At 38.6% G+C, this 10,323-nt stretch overlaps 1 long non-coding RNA gene across 2 annotated transcripts; it reads left to right on the top strand.

The window, feature by feature from the left end:
• The first annotated feature begins 1,208 nt into the window (after nucleotides 1-1,208).
• LOC118175490 lies at nucleotides 1,209-9,469 on the top strand. Of its 2 annotated transcripts, none has more exons than XR_004754992.1 (3): nucleotides 1,209-1,323; nucleotides 4,058-4,191; nucleotides 7,825-9,469. It is a non-coding gene; the product is annotated as an uncharacterized LOC118175490 (long non-coding RNA). The 2 variants fall into 2 exon arrangements; XR_004754991.1 differs by lacking the exon at nucleotides 1,209-1,323 and adding an exon at nucleotides 1,376-2,595.
• The last annotated feature ends 854 nt before the right edge of the window (nucleotides 9,470-10,323 follow it).

The following is a 10,323-nucleotide window of genomic DNA, read 5'->3' as shown; positions in this document are numbered from 1 at the left end:
AGGTCACATAGGCAAGCCCTGTCTCTTACCTGCCCTACATCAGCTCTCTCTTGTTCTCCCATGGGATTACTCAAAATCAACTGAATTATGCAACAAAAGCTGACAACGGTTTTTATTGGAAAACCCAATATTACAAGCCTTTGCATAATAATTCCAGGACTAGACTTTCCCTCCATCTTCCAAGAAATTCAATGACTAAAGATTATGACACTTCTACAGAGTGACTTTTCCAGATCAGTGACCATTCCCTTGGAAGTTTTCATCTGCCACTGAATATTTACAGTGACTTTGGATACAGTTTATTCTATTGCTTGTTACCTATACCAATTTGGTATTACCAATGTTGCTTTCAAGATCAAATCTATATCAGCATTTATCTTCATGAGTATCACTGATAACCTCTTAAGCAAATGTCTTCATATATTACAATCTTTGTCACAGTCACTTGGAGGAGAGTACCATAGACACACGCATACACACTCTGCAGATAGGAGAAAAAAAAAAAAAAAAAAGGCGGGGCAGGTGGGCTCTCTCTTCTCAGCACTCTTCTTCATGTATTTTTTGTAGCCAAAAACTAGAGTGGGAAAGGAAAAGATAACATCTGAGTTGGGATGACCAAAGTACATAGAGAGAACAATTTAGTCTCTTAAAACAATACAAGAAGTTAGATTCCAGTAGTAATTCATGTGAAGGCAGGGGGTTGAGCCATATCCAAATATCTACACAGTCCCAGTGACCCAAGCTATCACATGTGATATACCTCACTTCTTTATTTTCTTGTTTATTCTGAATGACTACAAGGGCACTTGATGTGATAAAACACGGACAATGTCCTGAGTTCAGCTGGAGAGAGTTAGGGTATTATCTTTCTGGAGCTTCTCCCTGCAGTAATGATGATACCTGTTTTGGGGTTAATTTTCTGTTGAATAAGCACGTCAGGTTTTAAGGCACTGGTCCAGACTGTAAACAAGTCAGTCTCTTTGGAGCCTGCTTTGGCAGCTCTGCTGAGGTTACTATTTGTATTAAAATATTTGCTAACCTATTCTTCATAAAGCCAGGTATGTTTCTGTGAAAAGGAGAGGCAATGTTGACATCTGTCCTCTTGCCAGCAGCAGCAATCAGGTTACCTTGTTATCTCAGCTAACCCTCCCCCATGCTGATGTACTAAATAAGGGACTGTCAAAGCTCTGTCCCAGGGCAGATTGCATTTCAGCTCCATGGTCACAGCTCTGAGTATCTGTGCAAAAGGCAGGAGCAGTTTGGTCCCATCCTTCCAGTGGGACCTTACTGCAGAGAGAAATCAGTGACAGAAAACTCTGGAATGTAAGTTTTACATGAGGTCGAGGTTTTCATCTGTGGCTGACAAGCAATTTAAAGAACTAAGGAGGCCTCAAGACGGAGATAAGTGGTCCACATGGATACCTGGATACTAGAATAATTTGGATGCATTTAGAATTTGGGCTAGACAAGGAATTTGTCTCACCCCCAAGCTTTTTGGATCTGTGGCTACATTTTGGTTCTCTGCTTGTTTCTATAGCAAGACTGGCCCTGACTATAGTAAATCATTGTAATAGCTCTGTTCATATTACAAAGTTGGGGAGTAGAAAGCAAACAATCTAAACAATGTAAGACCACCACAATTACTTTAATTGTTTTTATAGATTACCCATAAAACTGTGGGCACTTTTCAGGCATAGAAAAAACATAGACTTGGATTTAGATCTTATAGCCCAAGGCTCCAGCTCCTCACACTTTCAAAATTCCCATTGATTGCCATAATAGATATAGGATAAAATGCAGGAAATCCAGGATTATTTATGCTCTTGGATTAAATGAGGTGTTTATAAGAAGAAAAAGGATTAGCTTCTGGGGGACAGAAGGTTGCTGTCTCTTCTGTATAGATGTGTAGTCTGAAGACATGGGAGATGCTCCCACTTGCCATTGGGTAATTACTGATATCTTTATTCTGCTTAGCTTTCCTGTTATCCATTTCATATGAAATACAGTCCGAGTTATGATGAAGAAATATTAGAAATAAACAAGGTTTATTCCTAATAGTAATAATAATAATAGTTAAATCAGACACGGATTCTATTGTCTGGTTTTTAAATTATGGGAGAATTACACCCACAAGACAGGTTACTTTTACTTTGAAATAGGTAATATTTTCAGAGCACCTGGGGCTGGCCTCATCATGCTTCCACCAAAGTGAAAGGTTAAAGCTTCCACTCACTTCAGTAGGAACAAAAGCAGGCAAATGATGAGTATGTTTGGGAGCATTCCCTGTCAAGTAATTACGATTCAGCATTCTGCTGGCCAGAGTCTCAAGTGATTTATCAACTAATGAAAGCTGATATGAATTCATTTTACTCAGTGTAGCTGGATCAATTTATATCCAACCTTCTCTTCCGGGAATTCCTAATTACAATATTGATGTAACAATGATGGGCTAAGTATACAGGCAAAACTAGCTCTGTGGGAAGAGGTGATATGTTTGTTGCTCCATCTTCTATTGCTGGCCAAATAGACAATCTTCAGAGTACTTAAAAAACCCTTTTTCCATTTTGACCTGAAGTTTGACCCATATTTCTGAAGGTATGCTTTTTTTTATCTAATGGTATTAGACTGATGGAAAATATTGTCCTTCTCCACAAACCTAGATAGGGAAATTTCTGCAAGACATGGCTGTCTGTTGCAGAACTTTCTCAAGTATCTAACACAGGACAGAAGGACAGCCTCTTTTTTTTTTTTTTTTTTTTTTTTTTTTTTACTCACTATACACTGCTGTTAATTTCTGCCCCTCTTCTCATCTTCTTCCCACTTCTGCCCATTCCCATCCATTTTGGTTCCCTTCCTGTAATCATCATGCTGAACTCTTATTTAACTTTTTCCCTTATTTGGTGGTATGGATGGGCTTGCTCTACAAAAGACAAAGTACTCCACAATATCTTTATTATTGTGTTTTGACATTTTTTGATTCTCATGTAATTATAGGCTGAGTTACTTTGATATGGACCTGATCCAACATTTTAGTATTTTATTGGTTTGTATACTGTCAGTGTTAAAAGTGGCTTTTTTCTTTTAAAGTGACAAACTTCCCTTGTTTTTCCCATCTTGTTTTCATTAGCTTTTCTTGACAGTAGGTCAGGTTAGGTGATTTGCCATCTCTGCTGCTTCTGTCATCTCCTAATGTCAAAACTGACTTTTACAGAGGCAGTTGTTCTTATCTTTCAGCTTTCAGAGCAATGTTTGTATGTGGGGTAGGTGTTTTTTTTTTTTTTTTTTTCTCTCACTGTCTTTTTTCTGTCTCTGCTTCTTGTCTTTTTGGTTTGTCTTTGGCTTTTGTCTTTCTGTTTTTTTGGCTCAGCCATTCAGTAGCAGAGGCAAAGTTATTGTTAGTTCTGGCTGAGAGAAAATACAAGATGGAGAGATGTTTCTTTCCTCCACAGTTTAGTTTACTGCAAGATCTTCCTGATTTTCAATCCTACCCTGACTTTTTCAGCTGAAATTAATCCACCTGAAATTGCACAGGCAAACTTCCATGTCAGACTACTTTTTTTTTTTTTTTTTTTTTTTTTCTTTCATGAAAACTTGCCTGATACTAGTCAAAACATTTGGGAGATACAGAGACATTTTAAAAATGGGGTGATCTCACTTTTTGGATAATTTCCTAATGTTTAGTTTAAATAAATGTCATGACTCAAAACTGTCTTGACCAAGAAACTCCAAATTTGGTTTACTTTGTTGTCTCTGGCAAGGATAGGTATTTTGGACTCTTTTGGGAAGGTGGGGGTGTGGGGCAGTTATAATTTAGATATTAGTTACAACAATGTCTACATACATTAGAAACACAGCATTTTTCTTAATACCACATTCTAACTTGTGTATTGTATATAAACCACATACCAAAAGCCTTTGTGCTCTTTAAGCAGTATGCAGTATACACTCTTTAGGAAGCATATAGCCAAAGGCTACCAGATGCCTGAACAGTTGCTATTCTATCCATCAAGCGGGATTTAAGAAATACTCAGTTTGAAGCTTCTTCTGATCTCCACAGGAGTTTCTACAGAGTCTGTCAACTCCGTGGCCATCCTCAGGATTCTTCTGGCCGTGAAGACCACTCTGTGCCTCTCTGGGCATATCTGAAAAGCGAGGTCTCAACACACCCTGTTCCTAGCCTACCATTTGCATGTGAGTATGCAGTATGCATTAACCATGGCTATTAGAGAAGCACTTAGACATTTCTCTTAAACCCCGTAATGCTGAAACATTAAATTTCCCTATTCTAGAAGCAAGGCCAATGAAAGACCAATAGTTAAAAGGACAGGTGGGTAGGTAGATGTGCTCATGGAAAAAAAAAAAAGGTAATCTTAAAAGAATGTTATATTTTGAACTCCTCAGTTACTGGCAAATTAGCATAGACAAAGTACAAAATAAGGGTAAACAGGCCTTAAACATTTTTATAAAAATAATTATTTCATTATGCCTGAATCTTAGTATATTCAAAGGCAAATGAGCCTGCCATGTAAGCTCTGCACAGCCTCTAAATATTCTGGCCCATAATTGCTGGAGTCCCAAGTCTGATCGGGTGTTCTGGGGTGTTCTGCTCTTAATCAGAACTGATGTGGGTCAGGCAAGTACTTCATTAACTGGTATTACTATGGCATACACTGGAAGAGCTGAAGGCTAAGCTTTGATTCCATTGACTTCAAGGCAGCAGACTTGGCCTCAAGCTGCAAACAAGTGCCAGAAGGGAGAAAGTCTGGTCATAGCAGCAAGAAAAGCAACAGAAGCTGCAAAACCCGCCCATGATGGGCAAATTCTCTATTTACTAAGCTCCTTGCTGTCACAGAGAGACAGTTACTGGTGCTCAAGTGAGGTTAGGTAAGGTAATTCTACATTACAAAACCATTCTGTCCACCATGTAGAGAAATGCTGAAGCATTTTAAAAATCCTCTAATAGCAGTACCTTTATTCACAATGATGCTGGAAGGCCGTACCACTTAGTAAAACCAGACTCCAGACCGGTAAACCAGGAAAAGCATAATCCACACTGATTCAGAGTTTAAATAGTCACAGTAATGAGATCAAACTAGTAAAATAAAACCCACTCCCCCCAAAAAAGGAGATTAACAAACCTCCAAGACATCACATTGAAAGCTTTTCTTTTGAACATCAAAATTGCTATAGGGAAAGTAGTGAAATTGATTCAGCACTTGGGATGGAGCAATTCTGGATGAATGTACGAAGAAGGGGACAAGAAACTGGAGAGCAGCTCCATGGAAAGTTATCTTGGGGTTCTGGTCAATGACAAATCGAGTATGAGTCAACTGCGTGCCCTGGCCAAAAGGGCCAAATGTTTCTTGGGCTGCATCAAACAAAGCATTTCCTGTTGAGGGAAGTAACTGTCCGACTCTATTCTATACTGGTGTGACCCCACCTTAAGTACTGTGTGCAGTTTTGGGCACCACAATTTAAAAATAACATGAAACTGTTAGAGCATGTTCCAAAGGAGGGCAAAAAAGGTGGTGAAGAATCTAGAGGGCAAGACACATGAGGAGCAGCTGGGGTCCCTTGGTTTGTTCGGCCCAGAGCAGAGCAGGCTGAGGGGAGGCCTCATGGCAGCTGGCAGCTCCCTCACAAGGGGAGCAGAGGGGCAGGCGCTGAGCTCTGTTCTCTAGGGACAGTGACAGGACCTGAGGGAACAGCATGGAGCTGGGACAGGGGAGGGTCAGGGTGGGTGTTAGAAAAAGTTTTTTCACCCAGAAGGTGGTCAGGCACTGGGACAGGCTTCCCAAGGCAGTGGTCAATGCACCGAGCTACTGGAGTTCATGAAGCATTTAGACAAACCATTACACTCAGAGTTATGGTTTAATTTTTAGATTGTCCTTCGTGGAGCCAGGAGTTGGACTTGATAATACCTGTGGGTCTCTTCCAACTCAGGATATTCTGTGATTCTATGGATATGAAATGCTGTTTCTGAAATCCCTTGCAGAGCAATGAATTGATGAGGAAGATAAGTCTTCTTGTTGTGAAATGAAAGTACTTTTATATTTCAGGCCCAATATCAGTGTTCCACTTTGAAGAAATGAAAAACATTTAATTAACTAATGAAAAGGGCAATTGGTACCTCAGCAATAGAGACCTTCTGCACTCCAGTGATTAGTTTGGGGGTAAGTTTTTCCAAGTGAAAGCTAAACAAAGCTAATAAATCTAAGTTCATCTTCTGAGAAACATTTTACCTTTGAGAAGGTGAATTTTTTAATGTGTTAGGATTTTCTAAAACACAGAATATATCCCTCCTCAAAAAACAGTATTTGCTGGCTCTTTCAAACACCATCAGAAAGCAACATCTCTTTGGGGCGAAAGGATCATTGTCTAGAGAAAAGAATACTTTGGTAAGACAAGAGGTCTCTAGCCAAATATGACAATAGTCAACATGCTTCCTTGTGTACTTCACAGTTAAGAAATCTTATTGAAAGTTTGAAAGATTGGATTAAATTCCTCTTGGATTTCCTGTGATAATCTCAGTTGGATCATCTGCTCTTACGTGTTAGAGATCAACAATGTCTGACTCTGTTAAGGAAAATTGACATTCATTAGACACAACTTTCCTTTACAGACCTTCCTCATCTGGCTGGGAAAACACATGCTATTAAAAGGGCTGCCTTACAGCTAAGAAGAATTTTGTATAGAGAAACAAAAAATACTATCAGACAGGAAAGAACAAACTGCATTAGCCTTTTACCTCAAAAAAAAAAAAAAAAAAAAAAAAAAGTGTTTTTTTTTTTTGAGTTGGCTTCTCTCTTCATACATTAGGGTCCATTTAGCCTATACTGCAATTTCAGTTCTTATTAGCAAAGGTTAAATTCGTACTGCCTTGCATTACTGCAGGATGTGGTTTGAAACATTCTTACATTATCCAAATTCTTTACCAAAACTCTCAGGAGTGTTTGTACAGAATTGTTTTTTTCAGCAGGTGTGTGCCAGTCTGAAGGTCCACGTGGAGGTTAACGACAAATAATTTGCTGAACTTAAGGACCAGACTCCTTGGATATAGGCTTTTATTTCAGGCGTTTTGCTTTTGGTATTGAGGGATAGAACATCAGTCAAATGGACTAGTACTTCTTTTGGACAGAAAAGTTATTCTTTGCATTTGCTGTTTGTATTTTTATTGAGTTTTCCCATCATCTGTTTTTAAGATCATCTATAGTTTGAGAAGGGAGCTTATATGTTTCCTGTGTTAGAAGCTAAGTAGGCAAGCACTAAATCTTCAGCGAATAGTGATCATCCTACCTTCACTGATATTCAGTTCACTCACTTAAGGATCTGTTCTGGTCTATGTGAAGTCAGTGGAAGTTCTGCTGTTGACTCTATTTTAAATATTTAAACAACTATATTTAGAAATTGTGACCTTGGTGAGAGCTTTGAAAACACCTGATAAAGGAAATGGGTTTGTGATGTGTTGTTCCATGTAGTGAAAATGCATTGTCCTTTTGTTTGGTTTAGTCTGTTTTTGTAAAGTATTTGGGGATCTTGAAGATAAATATATAAATTTGAGTAGTTTAGTCTGCTACCTAAGCAAGTGTAGTGATCTTGTTTGGGCTAGAGTTTTTTGTTTTCTGTATCTCTAATCCCGAAGCTCTCTTGTGAAGATTTACCTTTATGCCAGAGGCAAGACTTGCTAATTCTGTCTATTAGCAGATGTGGATTTTGCTTGGGCTAGGTTAAGTAACTGATAGTGATCTGTCATGACTCAAACACAAGTATGGAAGAAAGTTTGTGCTGGCTCCCCTGAAAGAATGCCTTTGCTGATTTTTATAGGTTTCATCCAAAACCCAATAAGAGAACTCTTCAGTGCCATTAGAGCAAGACAAGCATTTCCAAGAAAAAGGAAAAACTGAATATCTGCATTTTCAGCAGTGACTAGTATTGGTTATTCCTCAGTTTTGAAGTTCACAAGCAGAGAATTCAAAGGAAACTTTGGAAGGAAGTCCAAATGAAAAGGGGCCCCAATTTCAGGTTGATGGTATTTTCTGCTATTTAAACTCCTCTTTTGATGTATCTCCAGTCAGGCATCTGAATCACTAGTCATTTTAGAACTCTCGGGCTCATTCTTTTCTTTATTCCTCATCTTTTTCTCTTTTCCTCTTCTCTTTTTTATTAAGGTCAAATCCTGCTTCTCCTGATGCCAATAATAAAACTCCCATTGATTTCAACATGAGCAGGAAATATGCAGTTTGCTATTTACCACAACCACCACAATGAATCTCTGGGAAGAATTCATTTACATTCATTCCAACGATACCATGAAAAATGGGCTCTTGCTATTTTATCACATCCAAACTGTTGCTCTAACTCTAACATCCTAGCTGTTGCTAACAAGTCAGTGATGATTTGTAAACCAACAATTTATGGTAACCACATTCCATCCCCATTATGATGTGTGGTTTGGAAATGGAAAAGTAATCAAGACCTCCTGTTAAGAGACTTTATTTCAGTTGAATGCTTCTGTAAATAAAAGCATTTTGAAAGGATCATTGCTATATATTTCTAACTCCAAATTGTTCATTTGATCTAGGCCCCATCTACGCTCCAAATTCCTGCCAGGCTCTGTCTGTCAGGAGTGTGAGATCCCCAACAGTGGCATGAGCATGCTGGCAAAATTGTTTCCATCAGTATAAGTATTTTCACTCAATTGGATAGTTTCACTAGACTGGAACAGCAGTTCCATTTCTTAGAGACAGCTATGTCCATTCCTTGGAATACTTTATAATATTTTATCAGCAGACTATAAGGGTACACTGACATAAATAAATGCCTCCTACTACTGTTACAGTAATAGATGAAAAATAGTCAGACCCATGGTATGTAGTAATGCACTTGGGAACTAAGAGCCTGCGTAGTTTTGTGCAACACTTTGTCTTGGTCATAAGGATTGTGGGCAATCACTGTGACACTAAGGAGGACTTTCCAGCACTTTGATGGGTGACCACCTAGAACTACTGGTAAATAGGCTCAAATAAGGGAATTTTGTTCCAGTACAAGGTTCTGGTACCAAATATGTTGGAAAACTTCTTTTGATCTCTTTGACACTAATATACACCATCTTTCAACCCTGCGTAAGAAGCCTGCAGCCTGGATTTGAGGTGAGAGTCAATATTTGTAGTAACCTGCTAAAGGAGTTACCAAATTAAGGAGTCTACAGACTGCCCTAGTTAATCAGCAGTAACTATGATGTGATATGAATATAGAGACCATGCTAATTAGGAGTTAAAGCTCTCATCCTACCTCTTCTTTGGCAAAAAATCACTACTTGGTTAGTTTAGACATCCCACTGGGGGAAATCTGTCACTTCAGAGGGTTTACATGAATGCTATGATTTTTTTGTTGAATAAAAACCTGTCTACTAAAAATATTCACAAAATGACTTTTATTTTATGACCTAAGAAGAGTTTTTGAACAGGTATGAATCTTCACAAGGTGTCTTCTTAGCTTGTCCATATTTTAATAATGGTATAAAGAATTAGCACATACTTTGTTATTAAATAACTTTCTACATAGTGATTACCATAACATCAATGTGAAATACATATTCTAAAGGACATTTTACCCTGTTTTGTATGACAGACTGAACAATGAGACACAAATCCTGGCAAGAGAGCTCACTCACCATGGGGAACTACAGCCACAGATCCATGATACAAAGTGTTCATGGGCTAAACTCCAGTTTAAAGTGTTCTTTCCTACTCCTGACCCTCTGCAGAAAGCACAATGCCTTCTCGTTTGTGGCAGCACAACTGTTCATGAGTCTGTGTTGTGAACCAGACCTCTGAAATTTGGCTGAAAAAAGCAGTATGTGTGAGAGAAAGAAGAATAATATTGAAGTAGTTTTTTGATCTTTCACAGTTGTGCTGCAAGATGCGGCGGGCAACAATGAGCAGTGGAAAGTGCAGAGAAGTTGTAGATGGGACAGTCTGAAGCCAACAGTGTATTTGCCAAAGGCAAAACTATAATTGTAAAGTAGCTTTAGAAAAGAGCCTAAATATTTCCTTAAATAGATTACCAAGAGATGGTCCTACAAGCTGCTAGATATGAATTCTGCTGGTTCTTGAAAAGATAAGTTCTGCACTGCATTGCTCTGCAGCCAGAGAGCCACTCAAGCGTGCTGTTAGGGCCAACTGCAGCCCAAACCTTGATGCTCAAGGTTTCTTCCCCCTTGAGCATCATTTGATAATATCTTTACTCATCAGTTCTGGAAACAAGGCAAAATCTCAAAGCTGAGTTGCATGATTTTATCCCTACACCTTATCCTTTCCACTT

The sequence above is a fragment of the Oxyura jamaicensis genome, chromosome 1 (genome assembly GCF_011077185.1).
Source record: "Oxyura jamaicensis isolate SHBP4307 breed ruddy duck chromosome 1, BPBGC_Ojam_1.0, whole genome shotgun sequence".
Taxonomy (NCBI): Eukaryota; Metazoa; Chordata; class Aves; order Anseriformes; family Anatidae; genus Oxyura; species Oxyura jamaicensis.
This window is presented reverse-complemented; position numbering and strand designations above follow the sequence as displayed.